The sequence below is a fragment of the Syngnathus typhle genome, linkage group LG16 (assembly GCF_033458585.1).
Source record: "Syngnathus typhle isolate RoL2023-S1 ecotype Sweden linkage group LG16, RoL_Styp_1.0, whole genome shotgun sequence".
Classification (NCBI taxonomy): Eukaryota; Metazoa; Chordata; class Actinopteri; order Syngnathiformes; family Syngnathidae; genus Syngnathus; species Syngnathus typhle.
The window spans coordinates 10,066,246-10,085,815 of record NC_083753.1 but is presented as its reverse complement, the minus strand read 5'-3'; the positions used below and the strand labels follow the sequence as shown (position 1 = coordinate 10,085,815).

The 19,570-nt window shown below is 42.8% G+C and overlaps 1 long non-coding RNA gene across 1 annotated transcript in view; it reads right to left on the bottom strand.

Annotated features, from left to right (window-relative positions):
• Positions 1-107: 107 nt before the first annotated feature.
• Positions 108-19,570, bottom strand: part of LOC133168868 (uncharacterized) — a 92,515-nt gene continuing 73,052 nt past the window's right edge. The window contains exons 3-4 of the long non-coding RNA XR_009718325.1: positions 6,106-6,215; positions 108-5,468 (exon numbers count right to left, since the gene is read on the bottom strand). This is a non-coding gene — a long non-coding RNA (uncharacterized LOC133168868). The remainder of the gene's footprint in view (positions 5,469-6,105; positions 6,216-19,570) is intronic.

Sequence of the window (19,570 nt, the reverse complement as noted above, 5' to 3'; positions counted from 1 at the left end):
CCAAAAAGTGAAAAAAAAAAACATATATATGTATATAAGTCGCTCCTGAGTATAAGTCGACCCTCCACCCAAACTATGAAAAAAACCGCGACTTTAATTACGGTAAAAAGTTTTCGACTGATCAAATGTAGCTGTGCAGCTTTGGGGCACATTTATGGTCACATCAAAACGGATCGCTTGGCTCCTGAGTTGGCGACAGCATGTTGGGGTGGGGAGGGGGATTGGGGGCAAATAGTGCTGTTCAATGAATGTTTGATTATGATTCACTAATCCATCCCTTGTACTAAAACATGCAAAAGAGCTTGTTTTTTCACAAACACACAGCAGTGAGCTCGCATTAATTGCCAGAAAATGCAAGCACTTCTCTCGCGCACACATTGACTCAGTGTTACAAACAGGTATTGCACATCTTGAAAATGTTTCATATCTTTGGCAATAGGCATTCCCATCCTTTGAAGGTTAAACCTTGGAATTTCCACATATTTTTTAATGAGTGCCCTAGAAAGGTTTCAAATCTCTTGATTAATCTGCTTCCACACAAACCAAAATATGAGCCAAATATTTTCAGTAATTGCAAGCTACCCAACGTCGGCGCTCATTGAATGTTGCTCCACATAGACTTCACTCACTGCTGTCAAATCTGTAAGCAAAAAAGGATGGAACTCCTGAATACATCCACAAAATAAAGTGTAGGCCACTGACACTCAAATGTGAGATACGTCCCGGGTCGGGTTGGCGAAAACGTTGGCGACGAACCTAAATGAAAGCTCATCCACTGACAAGAGACATGCAGCTTGACATTCTCCAACCTTCCCTCCTGCCCATTTGTGAAGGATTTGGGGGATTTCATAATTTCCTGTTCTTTCTAAAAAGAGGGGGGGCGGCGGCGGCGGGTTGGGATGGGGGTAGGCAGGCAGCACCTGGTCCACACAGCTGTACTTCATTTAGAGAGCAATTTGAAAAGAGCGAGAGGGAGAGGAGAGGAGCCGAGCAGCCTTGTCATTAAGGGCTCCAAAATGGCCTCCGTTTGTTCGACACATGGCACCGAGTTAATGCTGCTGAATGGGGGAATAGGCACGTCGATGTGTCGTGGCAAATTTTTCCTAAGTGCGACGACATCTGAAAAAGCCACTCCAAGTGTGGGTGTTGGCTTGCTTCATATTTTTCTTATCAAAGAGTGCGGTTTTTTTTTTCGCCGTGTAGGTAATTGACAGCTGCGGCTTGGAATGTAAGCACGTGTAAAGATGGATATTCTATTTGTGTGTCGTTTCATCTCGATCACACACCTTGAAGTTTGTTGTCGCGAGCAGGTGACGGCGCCGGCGGAGTTGCACGTTGTCGAGTTTGACAATGACAACAAGAAGCAGACTGTTGGTAAACTGAGGTGATGTAAAGTTTTGCTGCGCGGCACCACAGCTGCCTCGCCTCTTCTTGGTTGATCTAATTCGTTTTGACATGCACATGTGCAGCGTAGGAATGGGGGGGGAAAAAAACTGAGGCGGGATCAAAAGCAAACGCTTTATTGCCACATCACAAGCCCCTGCTGCATTTCGAATTCTACCAATCTGTCCAAATAGTCTGATAAAATCCCGCGACAAGGCGATGCACTTTTCACTCAGCGTACTCCGCCCTCTTCCTTTGCAAGCTTTCTGACTTCTCTCGCTTTGCTAGTTTCACACTTTTGAGACTCTCGAGATGTTGGAAGTATGTACCGTATGAAAACATCAATCACAAAAGCTTGCGAAAGATCTTCTTTTCAAGATGACAGATGTTGAAAATGTTTGAGAGCGGCTGTTCTGAATGTAAAGCTCTGATTTTTTAGCTCAATACACATGCAGAAGTTGTGATGAGCAAAAGTATTGGAAGAAATCAATTTCAAATTCAAAACACTTTCAGATATTCTTCTGCTTGTAAACTGGAGTTTAATGTTGTTCCAACTATTTTAATCAGATCAGTTCGGGAGTAGCAAATTATCTACGACACGCAGGGCAGTGGGACCTCGTACTGAACCGATGCACCCGTTGTCAGCCATCCTGGAGCTGCTTCTACAACATGGTTGGAGTTCACTGGTGCCTGACTAAACTCATTGAACATAATTAGGAACGGCATACACCTAATTGGGTATGTCAGGGTGAAAGCAAGTGAGGTGTAGGTTTTGGGGGAAACGTAGTACTCTGAGATTGTGCCAACCATTTTGACCAGGTATGACAAGCTCAAAACAATTATACGTGTTAAGTTTTGCTCCCTAAAAATCTCAAATTTGTCAACCTGAGCAGCTTTCAGACCATAACAAGTAAAACTATCATGAAACATGGACGAGGAACATTAGCTTTCCTCATTTACCTTGGTGACCTTGCACGATTACGCCAGAATAAACTTGTAAGAATGAAAATGCACCAGGTGTCTTTTCCAAGAATACTTGAATAAATATTTAGGTAAATACTTGAGTTAAAAAAAAAAAGTCTGGCTTTAAACGCAAGGTTAGACAAATTTGAATTCCGTATTAAGAGCTAGAACCAGAGAGCAACCCAAAACTTGTCAGTAGGTTTGTCAAGTGCGTCTTCAGCAGGGGCAGCGACGGTTACGAACGACGTCGGGCGGTGGTGGAAGTATAGTGGGGGTGTCAAAGGGGCTGTTGGCTGCTCTTCCCCCTCCTGTCAGCCCCCTCTCCCGGCCAGCCAGGCAGGCTGTGTTGGGCGGCCCGGCTCCTCAGTAGCAGATGCGAGCCCTCATGTCAGAGACAGGCAGTGGCCCGACGGAGCGCCGCTCGTGCTCATACCTCATTGAGCCATCTCCCCTAGCAGATGGCGCGCTGCTGCGGGCGCTCCTCTCCCCGATAATTACCAGGCCTCGCCACAGATGGAAATGTCAGTCAGCCTCACAGGTCCTGGTTCCTGCCACTGCCTCCGTCCGCGGCCTCTCTACCTAGGCTGGCCACTGCCAACACTCACCATGTGTTCTGTGACTGCTGACTAGGCATGCAACAAAAGACAAATCCGCCCGCATGAATATTTATGGAGAGATGTTAGGTAGCGAGTTGCGGAGCACACTTGGTACTTGAATTTGTTGGCCAGGTGGACCCCGTGACGTCTTCTTGTCCCGCACTTCTACACCTAGTGTCACGACTAGACACGCTTAAGGACATCAACCTTCTCGAGATGGAAAAACGATACCTAGTGCCTTACACTACAGTTGTGGACTGACATATTTAGGAGATTAGGATAACGGTGTTTGCAAAATGGATTAATTCTAGCAGATGCCAGGACTAACCCCCACTTATCTGTGATAAGGTGACCAGATGTCTCAGCTTGGCAAAGGCAACACACTCCGAGTTTTATTACTCGCCGCCAAAAAACATCCCTGGAGAAATTTCCCCGTACATTCGCAGATAATCTACCTTCCACGAGAACAAGGCAACAGGGTTTAGTCTCTACGAGTATTTGTCCATGTAAGAATGTACGCAAACGTGTTTCCGGATGCTAAGAAGCTCATGAAGATTAATCTAAAGTAAATACCTATGAGCCCGAGTGGCAATGTGGCAAAGGGAAGGTACAAGGGGAGTCTAAGCGATGGATTAATGCAAATATCATTGTAGTACTTATCATATTGGGACGTTAAGTAGAGAACTAGAAAACAGATCAGTCAACATCAGAGAGGGATTTATTTAGTCTTTCTTTCGGAGATATGCTTCTAAACATTCCATGATCTATTTATTGTTGTCTAAATGACAACACTATTGCAACTATAATGCTTTCTTGTTACAGTATGTCTGATACCATATATGCCTTTTGTGCAAAAAAAAAAAAAACTTGTGCCATTCAACTTTAGCTCTCATCCAAGCATCATTTCATATCTTGCTAAACAGACTGGGAGACCCAATTGAGCAAATATGATGCTGGCAAAAGAGCCAGCACAAAGCAATCACTTCCAGTAAGTCAATCAGTTTGAGGAAAATGTATAAATCCTGTTATAAGTTAAGAAAGCTAAATGTTCTTAGGTAGATTGCTTAAATTAGTCTTTATATTGTATAATTATCTATTATTGACCCTTGAAGTGCTCAATATAAGCTGTGATCACCGCTAAAATGAGGGCCAAGATATATTACGGCTTTGTGTCGTTACAGATGCGATTCAGCAGGATGGCAGCAGTCTGCCCCCCCCCCCACTCCTTTTTTTTCTTTCTTCTTTTTGTCTTGGTTCGACAAAGCTGGCCCCCTCATTTGCATTCTACCCATTATGCAAATGAGAAGGGATCACATATTGGTTGAGATGAGTGAAGCAAGTGTGCAGGCCAGGTCTCCTTTAGGACCAAGTGGAAATTTGCACTTAAAAGCCAGTTTGTGGGCTAAAACAATGGTCCAGGTGCTGTGCCCTTGACCAAGGCTTTTATTGTCTCCTGTGAGGCACAAAGTTGGTGTCACACCTGTTTTCAGCTTTCTTCTTTCTGTTCCTCATTCAACTGGGTTAACAATTGATTCTAAATGATGCTGTCCATCTTGATCCATAACTCTTTTTTCTTTTAAATATGTTCAAAAACTCATATGTGTATTCGGTTGCTTGTTCTTGTGGAATGGTATTTAATTTCTAAGCCAATCAAGGGCCAAACTGCGTTGCTTAACCTTGTTCAACGTTTAACATTCCCATTAAGTGTTTATTGTTGTCGAGGGAACACTACATTTGATTGACGATTCGCACTGGCCAAGTGTCATCTGTTACCGGGTAAGATTATTCTCACAAAAGCAAAGCCAGATCATCGAGATTAGCATCCATCACTTCATGCATCCAATCATCACACCAACACCGAAAGCCTTTAAAAAGTAGATGCAACTTGAGAAAAAGAAATCAGAAGTACGGCGGCGAACCCTTTGGGCTTTGTGCATAATTATAATTTTGCTCTTGTGTGACGCAATAAGAACGAACAATGGTGCTTAAAAAATTAAGCCCTCTAGTTGCCGAAACCAATTATTTTCCTAATGATGAAAGTGTGCTTTATCAACGGGGATCAAATTATGCAATTAGCACTGGACTCAGATAACTAAGTCGTTTGTACAGTTTTGCAAATGAAGTATTGCCCTACGTCTGATTGTGCCCCGTCTTAAGACGGAGAGATAACAATGGCGAGACGTAGAGGGCAGCAGAGAGCAGCTGTGCATGAGCGAGCAAGAGAAAGTAGGAGTTGGGTGACCTTGTTACTAGTTGGGTTGACTTGGACAGGCTGGTAGGAGGTTACTGTCTACGGGGAGGGACAGACAGATGCTCGCTCTTCTCCCTGGGCAAAACATCTCGCCCGGTGCAGGCAGCACACAATCTGGCCTGGGCAGCTGTAACCCTAATGATCACTGGTGGCGCTGCACCTGACCGACCCACCAACCAGTTTACACTGCGCACTCCAGAGAGCCCTCCCAAGCCCCGCCCCTCCCCTCTGCAGCCTGGACCACCAGCTCCTCTTTGACCTCCAACGCCTTCAAACTGTGAGGAGGGAATTTTATGTGAATATTCTACTTAAGACATCGGATTTAATGAAAAAAAGACTTCTAAGCATTCTAAAATGAATGAATTTCAGTAGAGTGCCTGTGCTCGGTTGGTTTCCCCAAGTTGTACGTACAACGTAACCATTACTTAAAAATAAACGACTTGCAAGAAAATATGGTGTCAAGGTTACGCCAAATTGAGGAGATGCTCTCGGAAATAGAAGCCGCCAAATATGACGATTTAGGCAGGTGCGCTTTTCATTGAACTCGTAACTTTTACAGCTTCATATGCTTCGGGGAAAGAAAAAAAAAATGCTACTTTGAAATGTAATGGTTGATTAACTTGACATTCACACAGGAGAGAATAAACAAAGGCAACAAGAGTAATTAACAAATAAATACATTTAAGTGGAATTATGCCAAACATGTTTATATATTTATGAATGATTAGTTGTAAAACCTTGTTAATCCAAATTAATCAAAGCTGTTTTCACTAAATAGTCATTTCTCAGGCATGTGAATTACACATGAAAAGGTCAACCACAACAACCTCCAGCCATAAACATTTTAATCCCAATTAATTCCCTAATTCACCCCCACTGCACTGCCCCGTCACTTTATTCTGCTCTACATACCAGAAATGGATCAGACGAGCAGATGAGTCCAAGGATGAAATGCTGTTTTTCTCTTTCAAAAGGGGGTGCTAGTTAGCTTCTTTTGGTTCCACAGCATTCGGAGTGCCCATCTATAGTACAAAGAGGAAATGGAGAAAGTAAATGACATTAAACGAAAAGGATAACAAAATGTACTGCAAAAAAATAAAAATAAAATAATAATAATAATGTTGCATTTTTAATTTGCAGAAATTATATGACTTTATCCTTGGGTGTGAATGTAGTGTGGATAAGCAGTACAGAAATTGGATAGAAAAATTGATGAGCACATCGAAACTTGTACTATCCCCAGTCGAGATTCAAGATTGAAAATGATCATTCGTCATATGCACAGTAAAGCAAAGATGGATAGTCTGCTTAAACGTTTATTAAAAAACATAAAATATTTTTAAAGCCATTTAAAGCCAACTAGTCCAGCATTTATACCCTGAGTTGCCATTTTACTAGAAATGATGTCATCAATGGAAACAACAGAAGGGCCAGTCAGCAGCCCACTTTGCGGTTTGATAAACAGTCAACTTTTGTATATGTAAACGGTTAATAGAGTTTTCGACCTGTGAAAAATGCATTGTACTCATGTATGTGTGTGTGTGTTTGGAAACAGGCACAGGCCAAGAATGTGTCTGTGACTGCTGCTTTCTGTATCTGCCTTCACTGGGTGACACCGGTGACACAGACATTTCCCAGCAGCTTCCTTGCAGTTCTGAGCCATGGCTGTCCTTCCGGGAGCTGATCTATACACACACATGTACACACACACACGTACTAGTACCACGAGCACACACTATAGTGCAATAGGTTCTGTATTAGGCCAAGCAGACCAGGACTGTCAGGACCATATGACCCCCAGCAGGGTTTCTCTAATGTGTGTTGGCCAAGAACTGCTTTGGTTGTCTGCGTTTGCAAAACATTTTGTGTGTTGCATCCGTCCATCAGATGGCTGATGATGACCACGTTATCAGATTCTGACCGTACGAAAATCTTGAACACAAATATATTATTTACAATATCACAGTATTGCAATCAGATCTATAAAATGTATTCACATGTTGGGATGAAGAACATTTTGTTTCTATTGAACACTTTCTGGGAACAAAGTTATCAGTTTTGAAACAGACTCTTTTTTTAGCATCTCAGCACATTCACTTTAAATATTTCTGAGGTTATTGCAGATTCTAGCGACACAAAAGAGAAAGCAGAATGATCAGATGCCTAACAGGACAATGGTCCTGACATTTGAGATCCTGTAGGGAGTTCACATCCTCCTCCAGTAACACAGTTGTCGCTCTCTCATGTTTTCTTTATCAGACTCTCGTCATCCGGCGGCAGAGCACATGTCCAAATTAGTCGCCCGTATCTTCCGTTATCTGTCCAAGGATGACCAGATTCAACCTCTTCCCGGGCCTTCATCTGCGTGGACTGCTGCAGCCTGAGCAAACCCAGGCTACGGATCCCCGGTTTGAGCTTCAGCAGATCCTCAGAACTGCGAAGCAAGGAAAAGGGCTGTGCTTCCTTTTAAGGCGGCTGGCCTTGCTGTGGTTTATACAGTAAATATAGGAGATATAAATTATATACTTATATACCAAGCAAGGGCCAGCAGGTTCCCCAAGGTGAAAAGAAATCTCTTACAGAGATACAAAGAAACAGCAAAGGGAAGATTAGAAGATGCAACTTGGCTTTCAACGCTATGCTAGTCAAGCCAGTCATGTGACGTCTTAATACCGTAATATCCAGACTATAAGCCGCTAAATTTTGCACAAGCTGCGGCTTGTCTATGGAATTTTCATGATTTTTATGATATTGTAAGAGGATTTGTTTTGTAACTACACGTAATGGAAATGAGGACGGTATATACAAATATGTCTACGTATGTCTCCCTGTTTCAACACACCTGATTCAAATGATAACTAGCAACTAGTCAGATAACTAGCAAGGTCTGCAGAAGCTGGATAACAATCCAGATCATTTTCATCCTGATCATCATTGCTGAAAAACATCTCAAGGCTTGGACTAGTTGAAAGAACTGTCACTCTGTTGTCTTTGATGTAATATTCAGGGTACACAATTTCTCAGCATGGCACTGAAAAAACAAAACAAGACACAGCATACATGAAACGTTCCAGAAGCGTGCATACGCATACATCCACAAGTTGCAGCGGGGCCCAGTGGAGCCGTATAGCCTGCATGTTTGAAGGACAGGGGGGGGGGGGATGCAAAGAGGTGCCAAAGACCACAGCTCGATGCGGGTGCCAAGCAGCACGGAGCGCCCGCTGCCATCCAAACATAAATAAAGTGATTTTGGCTGCTTTCAGCCACCAGTGTGTGCTGCCTATCCGCCAAGCATGACGTTTAAAACGGGACAAATTTGATACAATCACAGGCTGGAAATAAACACGTCTTGGACCGAGAGGGTGTGAATCAGATGGTCAGTCACTTATTAAGTTTCCTAACACAACTTCAAGCTAGATTTACCCGTGGCACAAGTTTCTTCTCATTTATTTCATCTTGATCACTGAGTGGTGCCAAGTTGAGACACGCATACTGGATTTAATAACATGAACAATTGTAAAGTCGTCAAACGTTTGTACTATGTGTGGTAAGCGAAGAAATGAATAAAAGTCGGGATATTCGCACTCACTGATACCAAAAATCAAGTTCCGATACAACTATAATACCGGATTTTCCGCACTATAAGGCGCACCGGATTATAAGGCGCACCTTCAATGAATGGCCCATTTTAAAACTTTGTCCATATACGTATAAGATATATACATTTGGCCCACGGGCCGAACTTTGGACATGCCTGCTGTAGTGGGTCAATATTTGTCCATATATAAGGCGCACCTGATTATAAGGCGCACTGTCAGCTTTTGAGAAAATCGGAGGTTTATAGGTGCGCCTTATAGTGCGGAAAATACGGTACACAAAATTTCACATACAATTAATTAAAAATAAATAAATAAATACATTTAAAAAATAAATAAAAATAAAAAATAAATAAAAAAGGGTACGCATATGTAGAATCCATGACCATTAAAATGTACCGGAACAGATTGTGTTTGACTTTACAGGTACAACCTGTGATTGCATTTCTAGCTAATCGCACATGACTCAAAACATTCATTCCACTGTGTTTACTTAATGCACTATTTTGTCCCAGCTCTGTTTTTGTGCGTGTGTGATGCTGCACTTCCAAATAGCCGCAGGCTCCATCATCCCTCTTCACCCTTGTATCAGCGCTGACTGATTAAGGGTGAACTGCTTCTTGAACAACACTCACACTGCTGATGGTGCCTCGCACCCCATGACTCTAGGGTGGGTAACAAGCAAGTTGCCATGGCAACGCATCACATTCGCTGCTAAGAAAGCTGACCCGCTGCCCACAAGCTCTGTCGAACAAAAAACATCTCGCTTTGCGTGTCTCATATTCTACCATTGTGTCCTCATTTACAAGTGGAAAAACTGCTTTGTTGGGGGTCACATATTTTTATGAAGGTATGTCACAGATATATTATTAGGACACCTAGGAAGTAAAAAATAATCTTTAGAAAACACTTTACAAAACTCCATCTTGAGCATCTTGGGTAATTTGAAATTTATTTTATTTTATATTTATTTATTTTTCATTATTTATATTATGTGTCATGACGTTTCTGCAACAAATTCGAAAATGCAAGATTATTCCCCATTTATGTCCTTATATAAAACAATTCTTTGACGTTCATGTTTACTTGAGTGACAAAAGTTTCAACCTTCACCAGAATAAGGGGTGAATATCCCCCGGCCTGACAATGTGGAAGTCTGGGCTCATTCCCCTGTAGGAGTCATTCCAGGCACTGGACGCTGAACTCCATTCCAGAGCTGATTCCCACAGGAAGTAACACATTAACAGTACAATCAGGTTCCTTGTTAGGGAGCTTAACACGGCCAGAGAATGCAGTTAACACCACTTGGGGGGGGGGCGATACTGGTCAGTTGATAGGCCTGACAGATAAAAGTTACACACAAGTTTGACCTTTAGCATGTTAATTATATTTAATTGAACTATATTTAATTTAAATGAGTCATACTTGTCTGCTTTATTAGGGGAAGTTTTATCTATTAATTTTAATGCATGTTGCTAATATCCCCTGCTTATAATGTCACAGAATATTGCAGGAACACAATTGTTGTAAACTAAAACAAACTTCTTTATTATAAACTTACTTGCTTGGGGTTAATACAATAGACTTTTTGGCATTAAAAGTTAGATCCATTAGATTGGGCAAGCAACTTTAACGTTGTTGCCAGCAAGTGTATCTCTCAAGGCTAGTTGCAATGTTTGGCATTTCAGTGATGTCACTATAGCGATAATGCTGTTTTTGTTCTCATCAGATAACGATTTTCAATGCGTACAGTTGAACTATTTCGCTGGAGGCTACGTCGCTTTTCAAATATTTGTCTACGAGAGCAGTTCTGCGAGAGAGTGTGCTGACAAGAACGTGTCTAAAAACCACTCTGAAGGCCACCGCAACAAAAATCATGCAAGCTGTTTCGCACTCTACTACCCCTCCACCCCCGTCCCTCGTGCCCACCCTCGGAGGAGATGGGGAGCCTGGCAGTATATGTGGCAGGTGGACTTCCTGTCTTTGTAATTAGAACCAAATTAGGTTAAACTGCAGTTCTCCCCCCAGCCCGCTGTCCACGGAGAGCCCCCTTTGCCCGTGCTCCCAGGCAGAATTAGTCCTGCCCCACTCTGGGAGCCTTAATGCACACGCCTGCATGCCACGTGGTTGCTGTTTGTGAGCTGGATACCACCTGCACACATTGCACACTAAATATTACATTATATAGCTACAGAGAATTGCACACCGGAGATGCTGCTGTTGTGGCTAAATTGGGTCCTGTTGGTTGGAGTCTTTAGCAGAGCTCCAATTCACAACTGATGGATCCACATTAATTTCCTTCTCACACCTGCCTCCTTTATCTGCTCTCAGATAGCACAGCAGCAGCGGCGGCGGCGGCGCTTCTGCTGGCCAACGCGCCGGCCTTTTCTGTGATGAATAATGGGCACGCCGAGCGCACGCCTCTCCCAACCTACACAGCCACGCGCTATTATTCAGTGCAGTTGGTGGCGCGGTAGAAAATGTACCTGAGAAACTGTGAAATCCAGCATGTCCGAGGCTGCCAATGCGAAGGAGAACAAAACAGGCAAGAGGACAGGTGCAGCTTCCCTCCTGCTGTTGTGTGTGTTGAGAGCACAGATGACTCAAAAACACAAGCTGCTTTTTGGGCAACATTGAAATATGATGGCCCATTTTGAGGACTATTGATTTAAAAGTCGACACCCATAAAGTACAATAGTGACTCTATGTATTTGCTCGACTTGTACGTAAAGCAAAAACATTTTTATGCATTACCGTATTTTCCGGACTATAAGGCGCATCGGACTATAAGGCGCAACTTCAATGAATGGCCTATTTTAAAACTTTGTCCCTATATAAGGCGGACCGGACTATAATTAATGCATCATGTCAGATTTTTAATCCAAATCAAATCATTCTCCATTTTATCTTTTTTATTTCAACTTCAGACGCAACAAATGACTTTAAAATTACAAAATAATGATCCATAGTCTTTTTGATTCATGATTCATAGTCTTCAGCGGTCCACTTATGATTGATTTCATGACACAATGCTTCGGGCCAGTTTAAATTTAGGAATTTGGGCCATAAATAAGGCGCACCGGACTATAAGGCGCACTGTCGGCTTTTGAGAAAATTTTTGGTTTTTAGGTCCGCCTTATGGTCTGGAAAATACGGTAATCAGAGAATGAGGCCCATTGTTTTTTGCATTTTACTGTTCCCCTGTCTTCAATGAACAATTGTAAGGTGCATAAGCGGGGCTCCCCTTTCCCACATGCAAGGGCATTAAAAAAAAAAATAGCCAATTTATTTCTTAGCTAGCAGGCTACTTCCTGGTTTATGGAGGATGACAAACAGATGGACAGTGCCATTATGATTCTTTGGGGGTGGACTGTTCCATTCCATCCATCTGCCATAGTAGTAAGCCAACTGTTTACTGTGGAAAAAAAAGACCAATAAAGCACCAAAACTACTGGTGGCTTAAGCTGTCTGCATCGTTTTTACGATATATCATTCATTGCCAAGCCAAGGGGGACTCATCTGTATGGATGGTGTTGAGTGTTCTATGACCTAACATGGACGCTGTAGGCTGGAGGTCTAAGAGCTAATGGTGAAGAGCCCCAAGCTGTCGCAAGTGACAGACGGGGGAAAAGAACAGCGAATGGGGGCAAGAAAATTGATGCAAAAAGGAAATCGGGGCAGGAAGGTACGGATCGAGGTGTTTGGAAGTGATGGGGAAAAAGAGGAGTGTAATGTCTCCTGCAATGATTCAGGGGCCGACCTCACCAGCTGGAGAATAATTGCTGAGTTGGGGAAGGGAGAGGAGAGCGGGCCCTCATGATTGACTTGTCATTGATCATAATCTTAATTGCAGGCATCCAAATCCCCGGGGTGTGATTTGTCCACTTTGCACGTATGTGTGAGCGGGTTTGCGTGTGTGCACGTGATTACTACACGGTATAATGTGTAAGCATTTAGTGCAGTTTTAAGGGCAGGATCAGACAGTGAACGAATTTCAATCTTCCCGTGTTTAGTTTGTGTTTTGCGCTTGTGTGTTGTTTTCTTTAAATACTCTCACTTTCAATCTAATGATGAGAAAGTGAACGATCATTTTTTATGACATTGTTTTGGGACCCAATGAAAACGAGTTGGGCACATCTTATCACTAATTAATTTATAATATTTTGAATAAAAGGTATCTTAAATGCCAACCATAAACTTTAACAGAAATAGTGTATGTGGTTCCATAGCATCTGATGTCATTTGTCGTTTTCTCGCATTTGCGTGGGTGTGTAATTAATCGCAGATGTTGCAAAATACAACCACAATATTTCCCCGTGTGTATGTGTTTCTTTGTATAATGGGGGAATTTATGTGTCATTAAATAATAATCCTACTGTGAGAAAGTGACCTTTTTCTTTCTTTTGGCATTTCCAGGCCCTGGCATGTTTTAAAACAAAGACCAACAAATGGAACAGTGCGTCACAGCCAGCGCAATTACAGCATAGCTTGGACTTTTGTTTGTATTTTTGTGTGTAATTTTAGATGCTGCTGAGTTATTGCTTTGCAATGTTACACATTACTAGAAGATTAAAATGTTTTTAATGTAAGGTTTATATAATCAGTTCAGGCTTGCATGTGGTGTATTAAAATCTATGATCACCAAAAACCGCATTTTTCAGAACAAAATAAAGCAGGCACCAATAAAAGGGTCAGCTCAAATGACCTGTTTTTTTTTTTTTAAGCTATTTAATCTGAGAGAAAAATGTCCCAACTGCATCAACATTGGACGGTAGCGGGCACAATGTATCACCCCAGTGGGAAACAATTTTTCAAACTAGGAATGCACTGTCGCAGACCACCAAAACACATCAATCTAGATCGCCTCATGCATTCCATTACGCAAGTGGGTGACAGCAATGGAGTTGCACACAAAAACTCACACAGTCCCACGGCCAGTAGGGAAACCATTGTTCCCATACACCTCACAATCAAACTCAAGAGCATTTCCTTGCTTTGATGCCCTGAAATTGGCCGGCAACCAGGCTCTCTACTTGATAGGACTCTGAGATCACAAAGCTTTGGACCATGATTTGCATTTGAGTCCATTTGTTTGTGATGCTTGTTGATCAATAATGTCTGTGTGTGTTTTATTGTATGGTTTTGTGTGAAATTAGAAGTTGAATGACACCTCTGGTAAAAGTTAAGGGTTAGTTTAAGTAATTGTAGTATCAAGAAATTTACATTATATTTTTATCCACAAACTATAATACTCTCCATTTTAGTGTAATTTTATATCTATGTGAAATATTCTGTATTATTTCTATTTTATTTGAATTTTTAATTATTTTTCTTGGAGCTGTCTAATTTTCAATGAAAATTATAATAATATATTAAACCTCTAAATAAAATGTATTAGCTTTAACCTGAAACCAGAAAAAACAAAAACATAATTTTACCCACTTTAGAAAAAAAAATGACCTCTGCTTTTACACGTTGACTTTTCACTTGGTTCTCAGGCCTTCAACTGGGTGAAACACATTCCAGTGTGGGAAAAATGCAAACACGCGCACATCGAGGCGGGCGAGTGTATGGCTGAGAGGGCTGAGAGAAGCAGGAAACAAGGTTAATGTTCTATGACAGACAGAAGCCAGCAACTCTCTTTAATGTTGCTCCCATTAGGGCGCTCCCAGTGCTCGCATCCCACTCGAGCATCCTCCAGAAGACGCCCCTGCCAACAACTGGTGGGACTGCAGCCAAACATGACATTCGCTGGCTCGGCCACTGAACCCCAGCGGGTGACATCTGCGGAGCAGCCTTTCATCTCCTCGCCGGGTACCTGCGTGGCCCCCGGCTCCCGAGAGCCGCGATGAATGCGCTCCTTCACTCTCCCAGCTGGTTTCCCCGCTGCCAAAAGGCCACCGCATTGACACGCATTCACACGGACAGGTACACAATACACAAATGTTCCCGCGCGCCCACGTGTGCTCAAATACACACAGCGCCTCTGCTTTGCAAACATCCCCGCACAACAAACCGCTTTGAGAATCGACATTTGCAGCTGTGGAGCTCGTTTTTGTTTTCCCTGTTGTTTCATCATTAGAGGCCACTTTTGTTTTTTGTCAAACGTGGCTATGAAAGGGCAATACTAGCAAAACAGTTTGAAATGCTTCCCCATTTTGAATATTCTAATCAGATCAAGCACATTCCGATCAAGTAAAAAATAGCAGTTTATAATCCGGAAATTACGGTACTAATCGGATCGATATATTTAACCTCTGATCAAAATTTTAATCCGAACTCTGACTGGATTGAAGAAATTGTATCTATGGAAACGTAGCCACTTTCTGCTTCATCACTTGCGACGTGTTTGTGCTTCTCTTCTGCGTCTCTTTAATCAGTCTTGAGCTTTGACCACTTGTTGTTATGAGCGCTTCTGTGTAGGGGTTCTGCTCCCGGCTGACATTCCATTAGCCCCACATTAGGAAATTCTAATCACTGCGCCACCGGGACGCTGGGACTCGCAGCTCCGATTTCACTTAACCTCCAGCAGGAGAGATCAGGCTCCGCGTCTCAATGTTTGTCCCTAATTACCTCCCCACAGTGAGCTGCCACACGCCATTTCATCTCATTTTCAACCCCTCTCATCTCGAACATCGCACAAAACACATGCTTTCAATGTCTTATCTTGGCAAACCCGATGTTTACAACCACTTCTACGATCGCAAGTTGGCCTGGTTTTACAAATTCTGCACATTCGATGCTAATGAAAACGAGAATTTCAAACACTTCACTCATTAATCATGATGTTCTTCTATGTTATTGCAATTCCAACCTTGGATTACCTATTTTACTGGTCCATAACGTTGATGGACCAGTGTGGACGAATGAAAGTTCTTGCTCCCTTTAGTGAGCGGTGTTAACGGCAGCGTCTTAAAAGTCAATTACCATTAACAAGTGTAGGGGGAGCCCTGGAGCAAATATAAACCAACGCTTCCATTATCGCCTCGGTCTCATCTTTGAGAAATTTCATTAACAGGTGTCCGATTTCTTGGATAACAAAAATATAGCTTAAAAATAACAATTTACAGTAGTCAGGCAGAAGTTGTCAACACTCACAAAGTCTTCTTCCTAACAACCTGGTGAGTTTGGATGTGTTTGATTGTCTGCATCCATGCCAGCCTGATTATGAGCAAGCTGCTTGCGCACATATGTTTCTATATTTGCATTGTGTGTGTGTGTGTGTGTGTGTGTGTGTGCGTGCTTTAGAACCTGTGACAGCGTCTCTAGTGTGTCATCCTGTGCTTCACAGTCTTGGTCCTCATTACTATTTCTCGCTGCGGCTGTTGTGGGGTTCCGAAGCCCACCAGAGGGGCCTTTGGCTCGGTGGGAGAGGTGTTGGAGGCAGCCTGGCCCCGCTGCGCTCCTTCCTTCCCCCTCCGCAGGGCGTCAGGCACAGCGTGTACAACTGGCACGCCGAGCCTGGCGACTGGCGGCCGCCTGCGTGGCGTTTGAACAGGGCAGGGGGTCGCTGCGTCGCTGCCGAATTCGCACATACGGGCCGGCCTAATTGCACGTGCTCGAACACATGCACATCACCATAAGGCTGACTCCTGGTGGGTTCCTCAAATGTTTGCAAGATGCTGTAGAGTTATGTGTGGGGTCTCATTTGAGTGAGTTTGTGCACGCAAGAAGAGAAATCATCTGCGCTGCTACATTTGGATACGTCAGAAGATATTTTTGCATCATCACCGTTATGTGACAATTTGAATGTGGGCTCACTTTGCTCGTTTTTATCATTTATACAAGAGACTTTTTTCCAAATAAAAAGTGACTGGAGTTCAGTGTTTATTAAGCAACCCTGTCATCCGTGGTGCATTAATTCACCCTCCTGTGACTTCACAATTTCAGCATATTGCGTGCACATTAACTTTTGATTGAGTCATATGTTTGGCTCTCAGGTGTGCCTGCAGACGATGAAATATTCAACCTGTGAATTCAAGAAGATGTCACACTCAGTTTCATTCAATATTTACGTCGGCACCGCATAATGTTGATCCTCTGCGTTCATACTAATAGCACCTTCATTTTGATTCATCTTCAGAAATAAACTTCTAACTTCGCATTGTTTGTCTTGGTCAGAACTACTGGCAGAGCAAGGGGGGCATGGGGGCACTGCCCCCCCCCCTCAAATATGCTTGAACCGCCCAAATACCAGGCCAGATTTTCAGAAATCTTTTTTTCACATAGCCCCATACCCCGTAGGAAAAATATAACAAAAGTTTTTCAGCATTTTTTGAAGAATTTTAAGGAAGCAAAATCCTTGGCTACCCTGTGGAACCCCAAAGACAAAAATCCTAGCTCCGCCAGTGGTCAGAACTCCCTCAACTCAGTTGCGATCAGATATAAAAAAATATTTTCTGCACAGTAACTCACATACATGTTGAGTACATGCACACCACGAATCACAAGAGCCCTCACCAGAAACCGAACTTTGTATCTCCCTACAAAAACAACAGTATTACACTACACTCTTAAATCCTCGCCATCTCTCATGGGCACTCAAGAGTTCAGTCAGAAAGATTTGGTTACTATGGCATAAATCCTCCTCCTGTGTGTGGGCTGCAAGGGCAACCAGGCTCTCCCTGTTATTGGGAATGCAGGCTGACACGTTCCCAGTGGAGAGATGAAGGAGATAATTCAAAAGAGGTCTCTCACCTTCCAGCCTTTTCACTCTTACGGCTCGTATCGAACGGGAGCCATGTTAAGGCGAGGGGCAACAAAAAGAGAGCCTCGTTTACAAAATTGCTCTTTCTGCTCCCTGCAAGTGCACAGCAAAGGTGACACTAAACTGATCCGATGGGAATCCATGCAAAAAAAGCAATGCAGCGTCATTTGTTTTTCAAGTTCAATATTATGGAGAGTTTCAACGAGTAAGATCTGCGAACTGCTTGCATTACAAACGGCCTGTTTACTGATACTTGCCATTGTGTAAGAGATCAAAGAGGTGATGACACACCTAGCATAAAAACGTGAGGCTTGTCAGCAACCGGAGGGAGTCGAGGTCAATAACTGTCACTGTGACTTGAAAGAAGGCGTGCATGAAGGTTTTATGATGCAGATCCCGCATGATGCAACATTTTAACCTCCACCCCGGAATGTAAACGTGTTCAAATGATATTTACGGGACAATATAAAGTTAATGTGTCATTTATTTCTTCAGGTTTGTCGTTGTAAAGGTCAAACGTTATCAATCTACGGAGTGGCGTGGAGCCCGTGGCACAAAACATCATGAATCTTATCTACGCGATGTTTCACAGCCTTGATGATTGCTAAGGCCAAAAGGCTGCAGCCTCTCATGTATTTTCCCGCAGGCAGGTCATTTGGAGAACCTGCAGCTGTAATAAGAAAAAGCCTCGGAGACACTCCAGTCTCCCTTGACGAAGAGAATAGCAATTATTGTGGAAAATCAATTTCAGACCCAATCTCTGCCTTATCGACCAAGGAGCTCCTCGGAGGTGGAGGAGGTGACAGGAAAATTTATATTGCAGCTTCTATTAGTGGATTTCTATTTGCTGGCTGCATCTGCAGATAGAAAGAGAGAGGCCTCTTGTTTTTGAAGACACTTTGACTGCACGTTTGGACTACCCACTCTTCACAGTCCAAATATTTTTTACTTATGTTTTTGTGCACCCTTTGCTCAAAAAAGCTCTGGTGGATGACTATTTTTATCTTATCTGCCTTGAGATACTTTTTTTTTCAAGCACTTATAAGATCTAAAATCTCCAACACAATTCTAAACAAGCAAAACTATTACAAGCAGAAAGACGATCTGTTCCATGTATGAAATAAAACCATGACTAAATTAATCATACATGGTGGAGAAACGACGAGGAATCCATCTTTATGTGCAGGGTTAGGCAATTATAAAACACAATATGACTAATTCTATCATCCTAAACCTAAAGAAATTATTTTAGCATGTTGCTGCGTTAGTTTGCAAATGATCACAGAGCTCGCTCAGCAACTGTGCTTCTCATTTTCCCTTACAGTGGCCTATTTTGCAACCCATTTAAGGCTAATTTCTCACGGGAATAGTTTGATGTATATACATGTATGTCCACTATAATGTGTTCATGTTGACATTCCATAGAGTTAGAGTGTCAGCGCTGTGATATAAAATCCATCTACCCGAGGTCACTAAAAGCTCCTTCGTCATGCATTTCCAGTAATGCAGTCCTCGTATCCTCACGTCCCCTTACGACTACGGTTGGGTCACTTTCATGATTAACCATAACTCCTCCAGAGAAAATTCATTACATCTTGTCTGACAAGCGCACAAACGTGCACACACACACAAGGCGGCAAATGTTAACCACTTGAGGATAAAGACAATAACATACACGTGTTGTTAATATCCTGATGCAACAACTAAAATGGAGGATTTATGGCAAAGCATCATTTGCTTTTGGTTAGTTGTGCCGCCCTCCCTCCTCAGCCATTCTCGACACCACTTCCCGCTCTCTGTGGACGATTAATGTGTCCAACGTTGTGTGTGTGTGTGTGTGTGTGCCGACTGTTGAAACAGATGCATGTGCCACCTATGTCAACATGGCCGGTCTCCGGACACGATGCTGTTCGTAGATAGGACCCTGCCCACAGAGCCACTAAGTCTAGACTCCAGATGTGTTCACACACTCTCAGACCAGTGTGAGTCCAAACTCATAATTCCTACATGACACACACTCTGATGGACGTTCACTCGCATAGTTTGCCATTCGAAATATGGTTCCTCCCGACAG